This window comes from Carcharodon carcharias, chromosome 16 (assembly GCF_017639515.1).
Source record: "Carcharodon carcharias isolate sCarCar2 chromosome 16, sCarCar2.pri, whole genome shotgun sequence".
NCBI lineage: Eukaryota > Metazoa > Chordata > Chondrichthyes > Lamniformes > Lamnidae > Carcharodon > Carcharodon carcharias.
This window is the reverse complement of record NC_054482.1, coordinates 36918257-36942026: the sequence shown is the minus strand read 5'-3', so window position 1 is coordinate 36942026 and position 23770 is coordinate 36918257. Positions and strand designations below refer to the sequence as shown.

The following is a 23770-nucleotide window of genomic DNA, read 5'->3' as shown; positions in this document are numbered from 1 at the left end:
ATCGCTGTTCCTGCCCTGAGAGTATATTATGGAGTCAGGTAGAGGGAGGTTTACCCTGTATCTAACCATTGCTGTACCTGTCCTGGGAGTATATTATGGAGTCAGGTAGAAGGAGTTTTACTCTGTCTCTAATCCATTGCTGTACCTATTTTTGGAGTGTTTGATGGGTCAACGTCGAGGGAACTTAACTCTGTATCCATCCTTGTGCTGTACCTGCCCTGGGAGTGTTTGATGGGACACTGTTTAGGGAGCTTTTATCTGTTTCTAATCGCGTGCTCTACCTACCGTGGGAGTGTTAGATGTGGACAGTTTAGATGCCGCTTTATTCTATATTTAACCCCGTGCTGTACCTGTCCTGGGTGTGTTTGATGGGTCAGTGATGATGGAGCTTTACACTGTATCCATCCCTGTGTTGTACATTCCTTGGGAATGTTTGATGCGGACAGTTTAGACGGAGCTTTATGCTGTATCTAACGCTGTGCTGTACCAGCCCTGGGACTGTTTGATGGGACAGTGCAGAGAGAGCTTTACACTGTTTCTAACTCTTCGCTGTACCTGTCCTGGGAGTGTATTATGGAGTCAGGTAGAGGGAGCTTTACTCTGTATCTAATCAATTGATGTACCTGTTTTGGGAGTGTTTGATGGGCCAATGTCGAGAGAGCTAAACTCTGTATCCATCCTTGTGCTGTACCTGCGCTAGGAGTGTTTGAAGCGACACTGTTTAGGGAGCCTTTATCTGTTTTTAACCGTGTGGTCTACCTACCATGGGAGTGTTAGATGTGGGCAGTTTAGGTGGCGCTTTACTCTATTTCTAAGCTGTTCCTGTATCTGCCCTGGGTGTGATTGATGGGTCAGTGATGAGGGAGATTTATTCTGTATCCATCCCTGTGCTGTACCTTCTTTGGGAATGTTTGAAATGGACAGTTTAGATGGAGCTTTACTCTGCATATAAACCATTGCTTTAGCTGTCCTGGGAGTGTTTGATAGGTCAGTGATGAGGGAGCTTTACTCTGTATCCATCCGTGTGCTGTACCTGCCCTGGGAGTGTTTGATTTGGACGGTTTAGACGGAGCTTTACTCTGTATCTAACGCTGTGCCATACCGGCCCTCAGAGTGTTTGATGGGGTCAGTGCAGAGGGAGCTTTATTCTGTATCGAAACCAATGCTGTACCTGTCCTGGGACTGTTTGATGGGACAGCGTAGAGGGAGCTTTACTCTGTATCTAACTCATCGCTTTTCCTGTCCTGGGAGTATATTATGGAGTCAGGTAGAGGGAGCTTTACTCTGTATCTAATCCATTGCTGTAGCTGTTTTGGGAGTGTTTGATGGGCCAATGTCGAGAGAGCTAAACTCTGTATCCATCCTTGTGCTGTACCTGCGCTAGGAGTGTTTGAAGCGACACTGTTTAGGGAGCCTTTATCTGTTTTTAACCGTGTGGTCTACCTACCATGGGAGTGTTAGATGTGGGCAGTTTAGGTGGCGCTTTACTCTATTTCTAAGCTGTTCCTGTATCTGCCCTGGGTGTGATTGATGGGTCAGTGATGAGGGAGATTTATTCTGTATCCATCCCTGTGCTGTACCTTCCTTGGGAATGTTTGAAATGGACAGTTTAGATGGAGCTTTACTCTGCATATAAACCATTGCTTTAGCTGTCCTGGGAGTGTTTGATAGGTCAGTGATGAGGGAGCTTTACTCTGTATCCATCCGTGTGCTGTACCTGCCCTGGGAGTGTTTGATTTGGACAGTTTAGACGGAGCTTTACTCTGTATCTAACGCTGTGCCGTACCGGCCCTCAGAGTGTTTGATGGGGTCAGTGCAGAGGGAGCTTTATTCTGTATCGAAACCAATGCTGTACCTGCCCTGGGACTGTTTGATGGGACAGCGTAGAGGGAGCTTTACTCTGTATCTAACTCATCGCTTTTCCTGTCCTGGGAGTATATTATGGAGTCAGGTAGAGGGAGCTTTACTCTGTATCTAATCCATTGCTGTAGCTGTTTTGGGAGTGTTTGATGCGTCAATGTCGAGAGAGCTTAACTCTGTATCCATCCTTGTGCTGTACCTGCCCTGGGAATATTTGATGTGGACAGTTGAGACGGAGCTTTAATCTGTATCTAACCCCGTGCTCTACCTGCCCTGGGAGTGTTTGATGGGGACAGTGCAGAGGGAGCTTTACTCTGCATCGAACCCATTGCTGTACCTGTCCTGGGACTGTTTGATGTGGGAGTGCAGAGAGAGCTTTACACTGTATCTAACTCTTCGCTGTTACTGTCATGGGAGTGTATTATGGAGTCATGTAGAGGGAGCTTTACTCTGTATCTAATCCATTGCTGCACCTGTTTTCAGAGTGTTTGATGGGACAATGTCGAGACAGCTAAACTATGTATCCATTCTTGTGCTGTACCTGCCCTGGAGTGTTTGATGCGACACTGTTTAGGGTGCATTTATCTGTTTCTAACCGCTTGCTCTAGCTACCCTGGGAGTGTTTGATGTGGGCAGTTTAGATGCCGCTTTATACTGTATCTTACCCTGTGCTTTACCTATCCTAGGAGTGTTTGCTGGGTCAGTGATGAGGGAGCTTATACTCTGTATCCATCCCTGTGCTGTAAATTCCTTGGGAATGTTATATGTGGACAGTATAGACAGAACTTTACTCTCTATCTAACCCATTGCTGTACCTATCCTGGGAGTGTTTGATGGGAAAGTGTAGAGGGAACGTTACTCTGTGTCTAACCATTGATTTACCTGTCTTGGGAGTGTATTATGGAGTCAGGTAGAGGGAGTTTTACTCTGCATCTAACACCATGCTGCCCCTGTCCTGCGAGTGTATTATGGAGTCAGGTACAGGGAGCTTTACTCTGAATCTTGTCATGTGTTGTTCCTGCCCTGGGAGTGTTTGTTGGGGACAATGCAGAGGGAGCTTTACTCTATATCGAACCCATTGCTGTACCTGTCCTGGGATAGTTTGATGGGACAGTGTAGAGGGAGCTTTACTCTGTATCTAACTCATCGCTGTACCTTTCCTGGGAGTATATTATGGAGTCAGGTAGAGGGAGCTTTTCTCTGTATCTAATCCATTGCTGTACCTGTTTTGGGAGTGTCTGTTGGGTCAATGTCGAGAGAGCTTAACTCTGTATCCATCCTTGTGCTGTATCTGCCCTGGGAGTGTTTGATGGGACACTGTTTAGGGAGCTTTTATCTGTTTCTAACCGCGTGCTCTACATACCGTGGGAGTGTTAGATGTGGGCAGTTTAGATGCCGCTTTATTTTATATTTAACCCCGTGCTGTACATGTCCTGGGTGTGGTTGATGGGTCAGTGATGATGGAGCTTTACACTGTATCCATCCCTGTGTTGTACATTCCTTGGGAATGTTTGATGCGGACAGTTTAGACGGAGCTTTACACTGTATCCATCCCTGTGCTGTACCTTCCTTTGGAATGTTTGATGTGGACTGTTTAGATGGAGCTTTACTCTGTATCTAACCCTGTGCTGTACCAGCCATGGGAGTGTTTGATGGGGACAGTGATGAGGGAGCTTTACTCTGTATTGAACCCATTGCTTTACCTGTCTAAGGACTGTTTGATGGGATGGTGTAGAGGGAGTTTGTCCTTGTATCTAAGTCATTGCTGGACTTGTCCTGGGAGTGTATTTTGGATTCAGGTAGAGGGAGCTTTACTCTGTATCTAATCAATTGCTGTACCTGTTTTGGGAGTGTTGATGGGTCAATGTTGAGAGAGCTGAATTCTGTATCCAACCTTGTGCTATACCTGTCCTGGGAGTGTTTGATGGTCAGTGATGAGGGAGCTTTACTCTATATCCATCCAATTGCTGTACCTGCCCTGGGAGTGTTTGATGTGGGCACTTTAGATGGAGCTTTATACTGTATCTTACCCTGTGCTGTACCTTTCCTGGGAGCGTTTGATGGGTCAGTGATGAGGGAGTTTTACTTTGTATCCATCCCTGTGCTCTACCTTCCTTGGGAATGTTTGAAGTGGACAGTTTAGATGGAGCTTTACTCTGTATCTAACCCGGTGCTTTACCAGCCCTGGGAGTGTTTGATGGGGACAGTGTAGAGGGAGCTTTACTCTGTATCTAACTCATCGCTGTACCTTTCCTGGGACTATATTATGGAGTCAGGTAGAGGGAGCTTTTCTCTGTATCTAATCCATAGCTGTACCTGTTTTGCGAGTGTTTGTTGCGTCAATGTCGAGAGAGCTTAACTCTGTATCCATCCTTGTGCTGTACCTGCCCTGGGAGTGTTTGATGGGACACTGTTTAGGGAGTTTTTATCTGTTTGTAACCGTGTGCCCTACCTACCGTGGGAGTGTTAGATGTGGGCAGTTTAGATGCCGCTTTATTCTATATTTAACCCCGTGCTGTACATGTCCTGGGTATGGTTGATGGGTCAGTGATGATGGAGCTTTACACTGTATCCATCCCTGTGTTGTACATTCCTTGGGAATGTTTGATGCGGACAGTTTAGACGGAGCTTTACTCTGTATCAAACACTGTGCTGTACCAGCCATGGGAGTGTTTGATGGGGACAGTGATGAGGGAGCTTTACTCTGTATTGAACCCATTGCTGTAACTGTCTAAGGACTGTTTGATGGGATAGTGTAGAGGGAGTTTGTCACTGTATCTAAGTCATTGCTATGCTTGTCCTGGGAGTGTATTTTGGATTCAGGTAGAGGGAGCTTTACTCTGTATCTAATCAATTGCTGTACCTGTTTTGGGAGTGTTGATGGGTCAATATCGAGAGAGCTGAATTCTGTATCCAACCTTGTGCTATACCTGTCCTGGGAATGTTTGATGGGTCAGTGATGATGGAGCTTTACTCTATATCCATCCAATTGCTGTACCTGCCCTGGGAGTGTTTGATGGGACACTGTTTAGGGAGCATTTATCTGGTTCTAACCGCGTGCTTTAACTACCCTGGGAGTGTTTGCTGTGGGCAGTTTAGATGGAGCTTTATACTCTATCTTACCCTGTGCTGTACCTGTCCTGGGAGTATTTGATGGGTCAGTGATGAGGGATCTTCTACTCTGTATCCATCCCTGTTCTGTAAATTCCTTGGGAATGTTTGATGTGGACAGTTTAGACGGAGCTTTACTCTCTATCTAACCCATTGCTATACCTATCCTGGGAGAGTTTGATGGGAAAGTGTAGAGTGAGCGTTACTCTGTGTCTAACCATTGCTGTACCTGTCCTGGGAGTGTATTATGGAGTCAGGTAGAGGGAGTTTTACTCTGCATGTAACCCCATGCTGCCCCTGTCCTGGGAGTGTATTATGGAGTCATGTACAGGGAGCTTTACTCTGAATCTTGTCATGTGCTGTACCTGTCCTGGGAGTGTTTGATGGGGACAGTGTAGAGGGAGCTTTACTCTGTATCGAATCGCATGCTGTACCTGTCCTGGGAGTGTTTAATAGGGACGATGAAGAGGGAGCTTGACTCTATATAACTCTGTGCTGTTCCTGCCCTGGGAGTATATTATGGAGTCAGGTAGAGGGAGGTTTACTCTATATCTAACCATTGCTGTACCTGTCCTGGGAGTGTATTATGGAGTCAAGTAGAGGGAGTTTTACTCTGTATCTAATCCATTGCTGTACCTATTTTGGGAGTGTTTGATGGGTCAATGTCGAGAGAACTTAACTCTGTATCCATCCTTGTGCTGTACCTACCCTGACATTGTTTGATGGGACACTGTTTAGGGAGCTTTTAACTGTTTCTAACCGCATGCTCTACCTACCGTGGGAGTGTTAGATGTGGGCAGTTTAGATGCCGCTTTATTCTATATTTAACCCCATGCTGTACCTGTCCTGGGTGTGGTTGATGGGTCATTGATGATGGAGCTTTACACTGTATCCATCCCGTGTTGTACATTCCTTGGGAATGTTTGATGCAGACAGTTTAGACGGAGTTTTACACGGTATCTAACGCTGTGCTGTACCAGCCCTGGGAGTGTTTGATGGGGGCAGTGTAGCGGGAGCTTTACTCTGTATCTAACTCATCGCTGTTCCTGTCCTGGGAGTGTATTATGGAGTCAGGTAGAGGGAGCTTAACTCTGTATCTGACCCATTGCTGTACCTGTGCTGGGAGTGTGTTATGGAGTCAGGTAGACGGAGTTTTACTCTTTAATTAATCCATTGCTGTACCTGTTTTGGGAGTGTTTAATGGGCCAATTTCGAGAGAGCTAAACTCTGTATCCATCCTTCTGCTGTACCTGCACTAGGAGTGTTTGAAGAGACACTCTTTAGGGAGCTTTTATCTGTTTTTAACCGCGTGGTCTACCTACCATGGGAGTGTTAGATGTGGGCAGTTTAGGTGGCACTTTACTCTATATCAAACCTGTCGCTGTATCTGTCCTGGGTGTGTTTGATGTGGACAGTTTAGACGGAGCTATACTCTGTATCTAACGCTGTGCTGTACCTGCCCTCGGAGTGTTTGATGTGGTCAGTGCAGAGGGAGCTTTATTCTGTGTCGAACCCATTGCTGTACCTGCCCTGGGACTGTTTGTTGGGTCAGTGTAGAGGGAGCTTTACTCTGTATCTAACTCATCGCTGTTCCTGTCCTGGGAGTACATTATGGAGTCAGGTAGAGGGAGCTTTACTCTTTATCTAATCCATTGCTGTACCTGTTTTGGGAGTGTTTGATGGGTCAATGTCGAGAGAGCTTAACTCTGTATCCATCCTTGTGCTGTACCTGCCCTGGGAGTGTTTGATGGGACACTGTTTAGGGAGCTTTCATCTGTTTCTAAACGCGCGCTCTACCTACCGTGGGAGTGTTAGATGTGGGCAGTTTAGATGCCGCTTTACTCTATATCTAACCCAGTGCTGCACCTGTCCTGGGTGTGTTTGATGGGTCAGTGATGAGGGAGCTTTACTCTGTATCCATCCCTGTGCTGTACCTTCCTTGGGAATATTTGATGTGGACAGTTGAGACGGAGCTTTACTCTGTATCTAACCCCGTGCTCTACCTGTCCTGGGAGTGTTTGATGGGGACAGTGCAGAGGGAGCTTTACTCTGCATCGAACCCATTGCTGTACCTCTCCTGGGACTTTTTGATGGGACAGTGCAGAGAGAGCTTTACACTGTATCTAACTCGTCGCTGTTACTGTCCTGGGAGTGTATTATGGAGTCAGGTAGAGGGAGCTTTACTCTTTATCTAACCCATTGCTGTACCTGTCCTGCGAGTGTATTATGGTGTCAGGTAGAGGGAGCTATACTCTGTATCTAATCCATTGCTGCACCTGTTTTCAGAGTGTTTGATGGGACAATGTTGAGAGAGCTTAACTCTGTATCCATTCTTGTGCTGTACCTGCCCTGGGAGTGTTTAAAGCGACAATGTTTAGGGAGCTTTTATCTCTTTCTCACCGCGTGCTCTACCTAAAATGGGAGTGTTAGATCTGGACATTTTAGATGCCGCTTTATTCTATATTCAACCTCGTGCTGTACATGTCCTGGGTGTGTTTGATGGTTCAGTGATGATGGAGCTTTACACTGTATCCATCCCTGTGCTGTACCTTCCTTTGGAATGTTTGATGTGGCCTGTTTAGATGGAGCTTTACTCTGTATCTAACCCTGTGCTGTACCAACCATGGGAGTGTTTGATGGGGACAGTGATGAGGGAGCTTTACTCTGTATTGAACCCATTGCTGTAACTGTGTTAGGACTGTTTGATAGGATAATGTAGATGGAGTTTGTCCTTCTATCTAAGTCTTTGCTGGACTTGTCCTGGGAGTATATTTTGGATTCAATTAGAGGGAGCTTAACTCTGTATCTAATGCATTGCTGTACCTGTTTTGGGAGTGTTGATGGGTCAATGTCGAGAGAGTTGAATTCTTTATCCAACCTTGTGCTATACCTGTCCTGGGAGTGTTTGATGGGTCAGTGATGAGGGAGCTTAACTCTCTATCCATCCAATTGCTGTACCTGCCTTGGGAGTGTTGGATTGGACACTGTTAAGGGAGCTTTTATCTGTTTCTAACCGTGTGCTCTACATACCGTGGGAATGTTAGACGTCGGCAGTTTAGATGCCGCTTTATTCTATATTTAACCCCGTGCTGTACCTCTCCTGGGTGTGTTTGATGGGTCAGTGATGATGGAGCTTTACACTGTATCCATCCCTGTGCTGTACCTTCCTTTGGAATGTTTGATGTGGACAGTTTAGATGGAGCTTTACTCTGTATCAAACCCTGTGCTGTACCAACCATGGGAGTGTTTGATGGGGACAGTAACGAGGGAGCTTTACTCTGTATTGAACCCATTGCTTTACCTGTCTTAGGACTTTTTGATGGGATGGTGTAGAGGCTGTTTGTCCTTGTATCTAAGTCATTGCTGTACTTGTCCTGGGAGTGTATTTTGGATTCAGGTCGAGGGAGCTTTACTCTGTATCTAATCAATTGCTGTACCTGTTTTGGGAGTGTTCATGGGTCAATATTGAGAGAGCTGAATTCTGTATCCAACCTTGTGCTATACCTGTCCTGGGAGTGTTTGATGGTCAGTGATGAGGGAGCTTTACTCTATATCCATCCAATTGCTGTACCTGCCCTGGGAGTGTTTGATGTGGGCACTTTAGATGGAACTTTATAATGTATCTTACCCTGTGCTGTACCTTTCCTGGGAGCGTTTGATGGGTCAGTGATGAGGGAGCTTCTACTCTGTATCCATCCCTGTGCTATAAATTCCTTGGGAATGTTTGATGTGGACAGTTTAGACGGAGCTTTACTCTCTGTCTAACCCATTGCTGTACCTATCCTGGGAGTGTTTGATGGGAAGGTGTAGAGGGAGCGTTACTCTGTGTCTAACCATTGCTGTACCTGTCCTGGGAGTGTATTATGGAGTCAGGTAGAGGGAGTTTTACTCTGCATCTAACCCCATGCTGCCCCTTTCCTGGGAGTGTATTATGGAGTCAGGTACAGGGAGCTTTACTCTCAATCTTGTCATGTGATGTACCTGTCCTGGGAGTGTTTGATGGGGACAGTGTAGAGGGAGCTTTACTCTGTATCTAACCGCATGCTGTCCCTGTCCTGGGAGTGTTTGATGGGAAACTGTTGAGGGAGTATTTTTCTGTTTCTAACTGCGTGCTCTACCTACCCTGGGAGTGTTTGATGTGGGCATTTTATATGGAGCTTTACTCTGTATCTAACCCCGTGCTATAGCTGTCCTGGGGGTGTTTGATGGGTCAGTGATGAGGGAGCTTTACTCTGTATCCATCCCTGTGCTGTACCTTCCTTAGGATTGTTGGAAGTGGACAGTTTAGACAGAGCTTTACTCTGTATCTATCCCGGTGCTGTACCTGCCCTGGGAGTGTTTGTTGGGGAGTGTGCAGAGGGAGCTTTACTCTATAGCGAACCCATTGCTGTACCTGTCCTGGGAATGTTTGATGGGGACAGTGTAGAGGGAGCTTTACTCTGTATCTAACTCATCGCTGTACCTTTCCTGGGAGTATATTATGCAGTCAGGTAGAGGGAGCTTTTCCCTGTATCTAATCCATTGCTGTACCTGTTTTGGGAGTGTTTGTTGGGTCAATGTCGAGAGAGCTTAACACTGTATCCATCCTTGTGCTGTACCTGCCCTGGGAATGTTTGATGGGTCAGTGATGAGGGAGCTTTACTCGGTATCTAACTCATCGTTGTTCCTGTCCTGGGAGTATATTATGGAGTCAGGTAGAGGGAGCTTTACTCTGTACCTAACCATTGCCGTACCTGTCCTGGGAGTATATTGTGGAGTCAGGTAGAGAGAGATTTACTCTGTATCTAATCCATTGCTGTACCTATTTTGGGAGTGTTTGATGGGTCAGTGTCGTGAGAGCTTAACTCTGTATCCATCCTTGTGCTGTACCTGCCCTGGGAGTGTTTGATGGGACACTGTTTAGGGAGCTTTTATCTGTTTCTAAGCGCGTGCTCTACCTACTGTGGGAGTGTTAGATGTGCGCAGTTTAGATGCCGCTTTATTCTCTATTTAATCCCGTGCTGTACCTGTCCTGGGTGTGTTTGATGGTTCAGTGATGATGGAGCTTTACTCTTTATCCATCCCTGTGCTGTATCTTCCTTGGGAATGTTTGATGTGGACAGTTTGGATGGAGCTTTACTCTGTATCTAACTCCGTGCTGGAGCTGCCCTGGGAGTGTTTGATAGGGACAATGCAGAAGGAGCTTTACTCTGTATTGAACCCATTGCTGTACCTGTCCTGGGACTGTTTGATTGGACAGTGTAGAGGGAGCTTTACTCTGTATCTAACTCATCGCTGTTCCTGTCCTGGGAGTGTATTATGGAGTCAGGTAGAGGGAGCTTTACTCTGTATCTAATCCATTGCTGTACCTGTTTTGGGAGTTTTTGATGGGTCAATGTCGAGAGAGCTTAACTCTGTATCCATCCTTGGGCTGTACCTGACCTGGGAGTGTTTGATGGGTCAGAGATGAGGGATCTTTACTCTGTATCCATCCCTGTGCTCTACCTTCCTTGGGAATGTTTGAAGCGGACAGTTTAGATGGAGCTTTACTCTGTATCTAACCCTATGCTTTACCAGCCCTGGGAGTGTTTGATGGGACACTGTTTAGGGAGCTTTTATCTGTTTGTAACCGCGTGCTCAACCTACCATGGGAGTGTTAGATGTGGACAGTTTAGATGCCGCTTTATTCTATATTTAACCCCGTGCTGTACCTGTCCTGGGTGTGTTTGATGGGTCAGTGATGATGGAGCTTTACACTGTATCCATCCCTGTGCTGTACCTTCCTTTGGAATATTTGATGTGGACTGTTTAGAAGGAGCTTTACTCTGTATCTAACCCTGTGCTGTACCAACCATGGGAGTGTTTGATGGGGACAGTGATGAGGGAGCTTTACTCTGTATTGAACCCATTGCTGTACCTGTCTTAGGACTGTTTAATGGGATAATGTAGAGGGAGTTTGTCCTTGTATCTAAGTCATTGCTGGACTTGTCCTGGGACTGTATTTTGGATTCAATTTGAGGAAGCATAACTCTGTATCTAATGCATTGCTGTACCTGTTTTGGGAGTGTTGATGGGTCATTGTCGAGAGAGTTGAATTCTTTATCCAACCTTGTGCTATACCTGTCCTGGGAGTGCTTGATAGGTCAGTGATGATGGAGCTTTACTCTATATCCATCCAACTGCTGTACCTGCCTTGGGAGTGTTGGATGGGACAGTGTTTAAGGAGCATTTATCTGTTTCTAACCGCATGCTCTACCTACCCTGGGAATGTTTGATGTGGCCAGTTTAGATGGAGCTTTATACTGTATCTTACCCTGTGCTTTACCTGTCCTGGGAGTGTTTGCTGGGTCAGTGATGAGGGAGCTTCTATTCTGTATCCATCCCTGTGCTGTAAATTCCTTGGGAATGTTATATGTGGTCAGTTTAGACGGAGCTTTACTCTCTATCTAACCCATTGCTGTACCTATCCTGGGAGTGTTTGAATGGCAAGTGTAGAGGGAACGTTACTCTGTGTCTAATCATTGCTTTACCTGTCCTGGGAGTGTATTATGGAGTCAGGTAGAGGGAGTTTTACTCTGCATCTAACACCATGCTGCCCCTTTCCTGGGAGTGTATTATGGAGTCAGGTACAGGGAGCTTTGATCTGAATCTTGTCATGTGCTGTTCCTGCCCTGGGAGTGTTTGTTGGGGACAATGCAGAGGGAGCTTTACTCTATATCGAACCCATTGCTGTACCTGTCCTGAGACTGTTTGATGGGACAGTGTAGAGGGAGCTTTACTCTGTACCTAACCATTGCCGTACCTGTCCTGGGAGTATATTGTGGAGTCAGGTAGAGGGAGATTTACTCTGTATCGAATCCATTGCTGTACCTGTTTTGGGAGTGTTTGATGGGTCAGTGTCGAGAGAGCTTAACTCTGTATCCATCCTTGTGCTGTACCTGCCCTGGGAGTGTTTGATGGGACACTGTTTAGGGAGCTTTTATCTGTTTCTAACCGCGTGCTCTACCTACTGTGGGAGTGTTAGATGTGGGCAGTTTAGATGCCGCTTTATTCTCTATTTAACCCCGTGCTGTACCTGTCCTGGGTGTGTTTGATGGTTCAGTGATGATGGAGCTTTACTCTTTATCCATCCCTGTGCTGTACCTTCCTTGGGAATGTTTGATGTGGACAGTTTGGATGGAGCTTTACTCTTTATCTAACTCCGTGCTGGAGCTGCCCTGGGAGTGTTTGATAGGGACAATGCAGAAGGAGCTTTACTCTGTATTGAACCCATTGCTGTACCTGTCCTGGGACTGTTTGATTGGACAGTGTAGAGGGAGCTTTACTCTGTACCTAACTCATCGCTGTTCCTGTCCTGGGAGTGTATTATGGAGTCAGGTAGAGGGAGCTTTACTCTGTATCGAATCCATTGCTGTACCTGTTTTGGGAGTTTTTGATGGGTCAATGTCGAGAGAGCTTAACTCTGTATCCATCCTTGGGCTGTACCTGACCTGGGAGTGTTTGATGGGTCAGTGATGAGGGAGTTTTATTCTGTATCCATCCCTGTGCTCTACCTTCCTTGGGAATGTTTGAAGTGGACAGTTTAGATGGAGCTTTACTCTGTATCTAACCCTGTGCTTTACCTGCCCTGGGAGTTTTTGATGGGGACAGTGTAGAGTGAGCTTTACTCTGTATCTAACTCATCGCTGTACCTTTCCAGGGAGTGTATTATAGAGTCAGGTAGAGGGAGCTTTTCTCTGTATCTAATCCGTTGCTGTACCTGTTTTGTGAGTGTTTGTTGCGTCAATGTCAAGAGAGCTTAACTCTGTATCCATCCTTGTGCTGTACCTGCCCTGGGAGTGTTTGATGGGACACTGTTTAGGGAGTTTTTATCTGTTTGTAACCGCGTGCTCTACCTACCGTGGGAGTGTTAGATGTGGACAGTTTAGATGCCGCTTTATTCTATATTTAACCCCGTGCTGTACCTGTCCTGGGTGTGTTTGATGGGTCAGTGATGATGGAGCTTTACACTGTATCCATCCCTGTGTTGTACATTCCTTTGGAATGTTTGATGTGGACAGTTTAGATGGAGCTTTACTCGGTATCAAACACTGTGCTGTACCAGCCATGGGAGTGTTTGATGGGGACAGTAATGAGGGAGCTTTACTCTGTATTGAACCCATTGCTGTACCTGTCTTAGGACTTTTTGATGGAATAGTGTAGAGGGAGTTTGTCACTGTATCTAAGTCATTGCTGCACTTGTCCTGGGAGTGTATTTTGGATTCAGGTCGAGGGAGCTTTACTCTGTATCTAATCAATTGCTGTACCTGTTTTGGGAGTGTTGATGTGTCTATATCGAGAGAGCTGAATTCTGTATCCATCCTTGTGCTATACCTGTCCTGGGAATGTTTGATGGGTCAGTGATGAGGGAGTTTTGCTCTTTATCCATCCAATTGCTGTACCTGCCCTGGGAGTGTTTGATGGGACACTGTTTAGGGAGCATTTATCTGTTTCCAACCGCGTGCTTTAACTACCCTGGGAGTGTTTGATGTGGGCAGTTTAGATGGAGCTTTATACTGTATCTTACCCTGTGCTGTACCTGTCCTGGGAGTATTTGATGGGTCAGTGATGAGGGATCTTCTACTCTGTATCCATCACTGTTCTGTAAATTCCTTGGGAATGTTTGATGTGGACAGTTTAGACGGAGCTTTACTCTCTATCTAACCCATTGCTATACCTATCCTGGGAGTGTTTGTTGGGAAAGTGTAGAGGGAGCTTTACTCTGTGTCTAACCATTGCTGTACCTGTCCTGGGAGCGTATTATGGAGTCAGGTAGAGGGAGTTTTACTCTGCATGTAACCCCATGCTGCCCCTGTCCTGGGAGTGTATTATGGAGTCATGTACAGGGAGCTTTACTCTGAATCTTGTCATGTGCTGTACCTGTCCTGGGATTGTTTGATGGGGACAGTGTAGAGGGAGCTTTACTCTGTATCGAATCGCATGCTGTACCTGTCCTGGGAGTGTTTAATAGGGACGATGAAGAGGGAGCTTGACTCTATATAACTCTGTGCTGTACCTGCCCTGGGAGTATTTGATGGGAAATGTTTAGGGAGTATTTATCTGTTTCTAACCGCGTGCTCTACCTACCCTGGGAGTGTTTGATGTGGGCAGTTTAGATGGAGCTTTACTCTGTATCTAACCCCGTGCTGTACCTTCCTTGGGAATGTTGGAAGTGGACAGTTTAGACGGAGCTTTACTCTGTATCTAACCCCATGCTGTACCTGCCCTGGGAGTGTTTGTTGGGGAGAGTGCAGAGGGAGCTTTACTCTATAGCGAACCCATTGCTGTACCTGTGCTGGGAATGTTTGATGGGACAGTGTAGAGGGAGCTTTACTCTGTATCTAACTCATCGCTGTACCTTTCCTGGGAGTATATTATGTAGTCAGGTAGAGGGAGCTTTTCTCTGTATCTAATCCATTGCTGTACCTGTTTTGGGAGTGTTTGTTGGGTCAATGTCGAGAGAGCTTAACACTGTATCCATCCTTGTGCTGTACCTGCCCTGGGAATGTTTGATGGGTCAGTGATGAGGGAGCTTTTCTCGGTATCTAACTCATCGTTGTTCCTGTCCTGGGAGTATATTATGGAGTCAGGTAGAGGGAGCTTTTCTCTGTACCTAACCATTGCTGTACCTGTCCTGGGAGTATATTGTGGAGTCAGGTAGAAGGAGATTTACTCTGTATCTAATCCATTGCTGTACCTGTTTTGGGAGTGTTTCATGGGTCAATGTCGAGAGAGTTTAACTCTGTATCTACCCTTGTGCTGTACCTGCCCTGGGAGTGTTTGATGGGACACTGTTTAGGGAGCTTTTATCTGTTTCTAACCGCGTGCTCTACCTATTGTGGGAGTCTTAGATGTGGGCAGTTTAGATGCTGCTTTATTCTATATTTAACCCCGTGCTGTACCTGTCCTGGGTGTGTTTGATGGTTCAGTGATGATGGAGCTTTACTCTTTATCCATCCCTGTGCTGTACCTTCCTTGGGAATGTTTGATGTGGACAGTTTGGATGGAGCTTTACTCTGTATCTAACCCTGTGCTTTACCTGCCCTGGGAGTGTTTGATAGGGACAATGCAGAAGGAGCTTTACTCTGTATCGAACCCATTGCTGTACCTGTCCTGGGACTGTTTGATTGGACAGTGTAGAGGGAGTTTTACTCTGTATCTAACTAATCGCTGTTCCTGTCCTGCGAGTGTATTATGGAGTCAGGTGGAGGGAGCTTTAATCTGTATCTAACCCATTGCTGTACCTATCCTGGGAGTGTATTATGGAGTCAGGTAGAGGCAGCTTTACTCTGTATCTAATCCATTGCTGTACCACTTTTGGGAGTTTTTGATTGGTCAATGTCGAGAGAGCTTAACTCTGTATCCATCCTTGGGCTGTACCTGACCTGGGAGTGTTTGATGGGTCAGTGATGAGGGAGTTTTACTCTGTATCCATCCCTGTGCTCTACCTTCCTTGGGAATGTTTGATGTGGACAGTTTAGACGGAGCTTTACTCTGTATATAACCCTGTGCTGTACCAGCCCTGGGAGTGTTTGATGGGGACAGTGCAGAGGGAGATTTACTCTGTATCTAATCCATTGCTGTGCCTGTTTTGGGAGTGTTTGATGGGTCAATGATGAGAGAGCTTTACACTGTATCCATCCCTGTGCTGTACCTGCCCTGGGAATATTTGATGGGACACTGTTTAGGGAGCTTTTATCTGTTTCTAACCGCATGCTTTACCTACCCTGGGATTGTTTGATGTGGGCAGTTTAGATGAAGCTTTACTCTGTATCTAACCCCATACTGTACCGGTCCTGGGACTGTTTGATGGGACAGTGAAGAGGGAGATTTACTCTGTATCTAACCCACTGCTGTACCAGTCCTGGAAGTGTATTATGGAGTCAGTTAGAGGGAGCTTTACTCTGTATCTAATCCATTGCTGTACCTGTTTTGGTTTGTTTGATGGGTCAATGTCGAGAGAGCTTATCTCTGTATCCATCCTTGTGCTGTACCTGCGCTGGGAGTGTTTGATGGGTCAGTGATGAGGGCGTTTTACTCTGTATCCATCCCTGTGCTCTACCTGCCCTGGGAATGTTTGATGGGACACAGATTAGGGAGCTTTTAACTGTTTCTAACCGCATGCTCTACCTACACTGGGAGTGTTTCATGTGGGCAGTTTAGATGGAGCTTTACTCTGTATGTAACCCCGTTCTGTACCTGTCCTGGGAGTGTTTGATGTGGACAGTTTAGACGGAGCTTTACTCTGTATCTAACCCATTGCTGTAGTTGCCCTGGGAGTGTTTGATGGGGACAGTGCAGAGGGAGATTTACTCTATATCTAACTCAGTGCTGTACCTGCCCTGGGAGTGTATTATGGAGTCAGGTAGAGGGAGCTTTACTCTGTATCTAATCCATTGCTGTACCTGTTTTGGGAGTGTTGATGTGTCAACGTCGAGAGAGCTGAACTCTGTATCCATTCTTGTGCTGTAACTGTCCTGGGAGTGTTTGATGGGTCAGTGATGAGGGAGCTTTACTCTGTATCCATCCTTGTGCTGTACCTGCCCTGGGAGTGTTTGATGGGACACTGTTTAAGGAGCTTTTATCTGTTTCTAACCGCGTGCTCGACCTACCATGGGATAGTTTGATGTGGGCAGTTTAGATGGAGCTTTACAGTCTATCTAACCCTGTGCTGTACCTGTCCTGGGAGTGTTTGATGGGTCAGTGCTGAGTGAGCTTCTACTCTGTATCCAACCCTGTGCTGTAAATTCTTTGGGAATGTTTGAAGTGGACAGTTTAGACGGAGCTTTACTCTCTATCTAACCCATTGCTGTACCAGTCCTGGGAGTGTTTGATGGGACAGTGTAGGGGGACCTTTACTCTGTATCTAACTCATCGCTGTTCATGTCCTGGGAGTGTGTTATGGAGTCAGGTAGAGGGAGCTTTACTCTGTATCTAATCCATTGTTGTACCTGTCCTGGGAGTGTTTTATGGAGTCAAGTAGAGGTAGCTTTACTCTGTATCTAATCCATTGCTGTACCTGTTTTGGGAGTGTTTGATGGGTCAATGTCAAGACTGCTTAATTCTGTATCCATCCTTGGGATGTACCTGCCCTGGGAGTGTTTGATGGGTCAGTGATGAGGGAGTATTACTCTGTTTCCATCCCTGTGCTCTACCTTCCTTGGGAATGTTTGATGTGGACAGTTTAGACGGAGCTTTACTCTGTATCTAACCCATTGCTGTACCTGTCCTGGGAGTGTTTGATGGGTCAGTGATGAGAGAGCTTTACTCTGTATCTAATCCATTGCTGTGCCGATTTTGGGAGTGTTTGAAGGGTCATTGTCGAGAGAGCTTATCTCTGTATCCATCCTTGTGCTGTACCTGCGCTGGGAGTGTTTGATGGGTCAGTGATGAGGGCGTTTTACTCTGTATCCATCCCTGTGCTGTACCTGCCCTGGGAATGTTTGATGGGACACAGTTTAGGGAGCTTTTAACTGTTTCTAACCGCATGCTCTACCAACCCTGGGAGTGTTTCATGTGGGCAGTTTAGATGGAGCTTTACTCTGTATGTAACCCCGTACTGTACCTGTCCTGGGAGTGATTGATGTTACACTGTTAAGGGAGCTTTTATCTGTTTCTAACCACGTGCTCAACCTATCGTGTGATTGTTAGATGTGGGCTGTTTAGATGGAGCTTTACTCTATATCTAATCCCGTGCTGTACCTGTCGTAGGTGTGTTTGACGGGTCAGTGATGAGGGAGCTTTACTCTGTATCCATCCATGTGCTGTACGTTCCTTGGGAATGTTTGATGTGGACAGTTTAGACGGAGCTTTACTCTGTATCTAACCCATTGCTGTACCTGTCCTGGGAGTGTTTGATGGGTCAGTGACGAGGGAGCTTTACTCTGTATCCATCCCTGTGCTGCAACTGCACTGGGAGTGTTTGATGGGACACTGTTTGGGGAGCTTTTATCTGTTTCTAACCACGTGCTCTACCTAACCTGGGAGTGTTTATTGTGGGCAGATTAGATGGAGCTTTACACTGTATCTAACCCTGTGCAGTTCCTGTCCTGGGATTGTTTGATTGTCAGTGATGAGGGAGCTTCTACTCTGTATCCATCACTGTGCTGTACCTTCCTAGGGAATGTTTGATGTGAACAGTTTAGACGGAGCTTTACTCTCTATCTAACCAATTGATGTACCTGACCTGGGAGTGTATTATGGAGTCAGGTAGAGGGAGTTTTACTCTGTATCTAACCCCATGCTGCACCTGTCCTGGGAATGTATTATGGAGGCAGGTACAGGGAGATTTACTCTGTATCTTGTCATGTGCTGTACGTACCGTGAGAGTGTTAGATGTGGGCAGTTTAGACGGATCGTTACTCTGTAACTAACCCATCGCTTTACCTGTCCTGGGAGTATTTGATGGGTCAGTGATGAGGGAGCTTTACTCTGTATCCATCCCTGTGCTGTACCTTACTTGGGAATGTTTGAAGTGGACAGTTTAGACGTAGCTTTACTCTGTATCTAACGCTGTGCTTTACCAGCCCTGTGATTGTTTGATGGGGACAGTGCAGAGGGAGCTTTACTCTGTATTGAAGCCATTGCTGTACCTGTCCTTGGACTGTTTGATGGGACAGTGTAGAGGGAGTTTGACCTTGAATCTAACTCATTGCTGTACCTGTCCTGGGAGTGTTTTATGGAGTCAGGTAGAGGGAGCTTTACTCTGTATCTAATCCATTGCTGTACCTGTTTTCGGAGTGTTGATTGGTCAAGGTCGAGAGAGCTGAATTCTGTCTCCATCCTTGTGCTGTACCTGTCCTGGGAGTGTCTGATGATTCAGTGATGAGGGAGCTTTACTCTGTATCCATCCCATTGCTGTACCTGCCTTGGGAGTGTTTGATGGGAAACTGTTTAGGGAGATTTTATCTGTTTCTAAACTGCGTGATCTACCTACCCTGGGAGTGTTTGATGTGGGCAGATTAGATGGAGCTTTACTCTGTCTCTAACCCCGTGCTGTACTTGTCCTGGGAGTGTTTGATTGTTCAGTGATGAGGGAGCTTTACTCTGTATCCATCCCTGTGCTTTTCCTTTCTTGGGAATGTTTGATGTGGACAGTTTAGACGGAGCTTTACTCTATATCTAACCCCGTGGTGTACCTGCCCTGGGACTGTTTGATGGGAACAGTGCAGAGGGAGCTTTACACTGTATCGAACCCATTGCTGTACCTGTCCTGGGACTGTTTGATGGGACAGTGTACAGAGAGCTTTACTCTGTATCTAACTCATCGCTGTTCCTGTCCTGGGAGTGTATTATGGAGTCAGGTAGAGGGAGATTTACTCTGTACCGAACCCATTGCTGTAACTGTCCTGGGAGTGTATTATGGAGTCAGGTAGAGGGAGATTTACTCTGTATCTAATCCATTGCTGTACCTGTTTTGGAAGTGTTGATGGGTCACTGTCAAGAGAGCTGAATTCTATATACATCCTTGAGCTCTACCTGTCCTGGGAGTGTTTGATGGGACAGTGTAGAGGGAGCTTTACTCTGTGTCTAAACCATTGGTGTACCTGTCCTGGGAGTGTATTATGGAGTCAGAAGAGGGAGTTTTAATCTGTATCTAACCCAATGCTGCCCCTGTCCTGGGAGTGTAATATGGAGTCAGGTACAGGGAGCTTTACTCTGTATCTTGTCATGTGCTGTACCCTTCCTGGGAGTACTTGATGGGGGCAGTGTAGCGGGAGCTTTACTCTGCATCTAACCCCATGCTGTACCTGTCCTGGGAGTAAATAATGGGGACGCTGTAGAGGGAGATTTTCTCTGTTTATAACTCTGTGCTGTACCTGCCCTGGGAGTCTTTGATGGGACACTGTTTAGGGAGTTTTTATCTGTTTCTAACTGCGTGCTCTACCTATCCTGGGAGTGTTAGATGTGGGCAATTTAGACGGCGCTTTACTCTGTATCTAACGCATTGCTGTACCTGTCCTGGGACTGTTTGATGGGTCAGTGATGAGGAAGTTTTACTCTGTATCGATCCCTGTGCTGTACCTTCCTTGGGAATGTTTGATGTGGACAGTTTAGACGGAGCTTTACTCTGTACCTAACCCCGTGCTGTACCTGCCCTCGGAGTGTTTGATGGGGTCAATGCAGAGCGAGATTTACTCTGTATCGAACCCATTGCTGTACCTGTCCTGGGACTGTTTGATGGGACAGTGTAGTGGGAGCTTTATTCTGTATCTAACTCATCGCTGTTCCTGTCCTGGGAGTATATTATGGAATCAGGTAGAGGGAGCTTTACTATGTTTCTAATCCATTGCTGCACCTGTTTTGGGAGTGTTTGAAGGGTCAATGTCGAGAGAGCTTAACTCTGTATCCATTCTTGTGCTGTACCTGCCCTGGGAGTGTTTGATGGGACACTGTTTAGGGAGATTTTATCTGTTTCTAACCACGTGCTCTACCTACTGTGGGAGTGTTAGATGTGGGCAGTTTAGATGGCGCTTTACTCTGTATCTAACCCCATGCTGTATCTGTCCCGGGTTTGTTTGATGGGTCAGTGATGAGGGTGCTTTACTCTGTATCCATCCCTGTGCTGTACATTGCTTGGGAATGTTTGAAGTGGACAGTTTAGTTAGAGGTTTACTCTGTATCTAACCCTGTGCTGTACCAGCCATGGGAGTGTTTGATGGGGATAGTGATGAGGGAGCTTTAATCTCTATCGAAACCATTGCTGTACCTGTCCTAGGACTGTTTGATGGGATAGTGTAGAGGGAGTTTGACCTTGTATCTAAGTCATTGCTGTACCTGTCCTGGGAGTGTATTTTGGAGTCAGGTAGAGGGAGTATTACTCTGTTTCTCATCCATTGCTGTACCTATGTTGGGAGTGTTGATGGGTCAATGTCGAGAGAGCTGAATTCTGTATCCATCCTTGTGCAAGACCTGTCCTGGGAGTGCTTGATGGTGAGTGATGAGGGAGCTTTACTCTGTATCCATCCCTGTGCTGTACCTTCCTTGGGAATGTTGGAAGTGGACAGTTTTGACGGAGTTTTACTCTGTATCTAACTCATTGCTGTAAATGTCCTGGGATTGTTTGATGGGTCAGTGATGAGGGAGCTTTACTCTGTATCCATCGCTGTGCCGTACCTTCCTTGGGAATGTTTGATGTGGACAGTTTAGACGGAGCTTTACTCTGTATCTAACCCTGTGCTGTAGTTGCCCTGGGAGTGTTTGATGGGGACAGCGCAGAGGGAGCTTTACTCTATATCGAAACCAATGCAGTACCTGTCCTGGGACTGTTTGATGGGACAGTGTAGAGGGAGCTTAACTCTGTATCTAACTCATCGCTGTTCCTGTCCTGGGAGTATATTATGGAATCAGGTAGAGGGAGCTTTACTCTGTATCTAACCCATTGCTGTACCTGTCCTGGGAGTATATTATGGAGTCAGGCAGAGGGAGCTTTACTCTGTCTCTAATCCATTGCTGTACCTATTTTGGGAGTGTTTGATGGGTCAATGTTGAGAGAGCTTAACTCTGTATCCATCCTTGTGCTGTACCTGCCCTGGGAGTGTTTGATGGGACACTGTTTAGGGAGATTTTATCTGTTTCTAACCACGTGCTCTACCTACCGTGGGAGTGTTAGATGTGGGCAGTTTAGATGGCGCTTTACTCTGTATCTAACCCCATGCTGTATCTGTCCCGGGTTTGTTTGATGGGTCAGTGATGAGGGTGCTTTACTCTGTATCCATCCCTGTGCTGTACATTGCTTGGGAATGTTTGAAGTGGACAGTTTAGTTAGAGGTTTACTCTGTATCTAACCCTGTGCTGTACCAGCCATGGGAGTGTTTGATGGGGATAGTGATGAGGGAGCTTTAATCTCCATCGAAACCATTGCTGTACCTGTCCTAGGACTGTTTGATGGGATAGTGTAGAGGGAGTTTGACCTTGAATCTAAGTCATTGCTGTACCTGTCCTGGGAGTGTATTTTGGAGTCAGGTAGAGGGAGTATTACTCTGTTTCTCATCCATTGCTGTACATATGTTGGGAGTGTTGATGGGTCAATGTCGAGAGAGCTGAATTCTGTATCCATCCTTGTGCAAGACCTGTCCTGGGAGTGCTTGATGGTGAGTGATGAGGGAGCTTTACTCTGTATCCATCCCTGTGCTGTACCTTCCTTGGGAATGTTGGAAGTGGACAGTTTTGACGGAGTTTTACTCTGTATCTAACTCATTGCTGTAAATGTCCTGGGATTGTTTGATGGGTCAGTGATGAGGGAGCTTTACTCTGTATCCATCGCTGTGCCGTACCTTCCTTGGGAATGTTTGATGTGGACAGTTTAGACGGAGCTTTACTCTGTATCTAACCCTGTGCTGTAGTTGCCTTGGGAGTGTTTGATGGGGACAGCGCAGAGGGAGCTTTACTCTATATCGAAACCAATGCAGTACCTGTCCTGGGACTGTTTGATGGGACAGTGTAGAGGGAGCTTAACTCTGTATCTAACTCATCGCTGTTCCTGTCCTGGGAGTATATTATGGAGTCAGGCAGAGGGAGCTTTACTCTGTCTCTAATCCATTGCTGTACCGATTTTGGGAGTGTTTGATGGGTCAATGTCGAGAGAGCTTAACTCTGTATCCATCCTTGTGCTGTACCTGCCCTGGGAGTGTTTGATGGGACACTGTTTAGGGAGATTTTATCTGTTTCCATCCGCGTGCTCTAACTACCGTGGGAGTGTTAGATGTGGGCAGTTTAGATGCCGCTTTATTCTGTATTTAACCCCGTGCTGTACCTGTCCTGGGTGTGTTTGATGGTTCAGTGGTGATGGAGCTTTACACTGTATCCATCCCTGTGCTGTACCTTCCTTTGGAATGTTTGATGTGGACTGTTTAGATGGAGCTTTACTCTGTATCCATCCCTGTGCTGTACCTTCCTTTGGAATGTTTGATGTGGACTGTTTAGATGGAGCTTTACTCTGTATCTAACCCTGTGCTGTACCTTCCTTTGGAATGTTTGATGTGGACTGTTTAGATGGAGCTTTACTCTGTATCTAACCCTGTGCTGTACCAGCCATGGGAGTGTTTGATGGGGACAGTGATGAGGGAGCTTTACTCATTATCGAAACCATTGCTGTACCTGTCCTAGGACTGTTTGATGGGATAGTGTAGAGGGAGATTGTCCTTGTATCTTAGTCATTGCTGTACTTGTCCTGGGAGTGTATTTTGGATTCAGGTAGAGGGAGCTTTACTCTGTATCTAATCCATTGCTGTACCTGTTTTGGGAGTGTTGATGGCTCAATGTCGAGAGAGCTGAATTCTGTATCCATCCTTGTGCTATACCCATCCTGGGAGTGTTTGACGGGTCAGTGTAGCGGGAGCTTTACTCTGTATCTAACTCATCGCTGTTCCTGTCCTGGGAGTGTATTATGGAGTCAGGTAGAGGGAGCTTAACTCTGTATCTAACCCATTGCTGTACCTGTCCTGGGAGTGTATTATGGAGTCAGGTAGAGGGAGCTTTACTCTGTATCTGATCCATTGCTGTACCTGTTTTGGGAGTGTTTGATGGTCCAATGTCGAGAGAGCTTAACTCTGTATCCATCCTTGTGCTGTACCTGCGCTAGTAGTGTTTGATGCGACACTGTTTAGGGAGCTTTTATCTGTTTTTAACCGCGTGGTCTACCTACCGTGGGAGTGTTAGATGTGGGCAGTTTAGATGGCGCATTACTCTATATCTAACCCGTTGCTGTATCTGTCCTGGATGTGTTTGATGGGTCAGTGATGAGGGCGATTTATTCTGTATCCATCCCTGTGCTGTACCT

At 46.3% G+C, this 23770-nt stretch overlaps 1 protein-coding gene across 1 annotated transcript in view; it reads left to right on the top strand.

The window, feature by feature from the left end:
• The window catches only part of LOC121288931 (probable voltage-dependent R-type calcium channel subunit alpha-1E), a 1066831-nt gene that overhangs the window by 151956 nt on the left and 891105 nt on the right, over positions 1–23770 (top strand). The gene's annotated exons all lie outside the window — the stretch shown is intronic.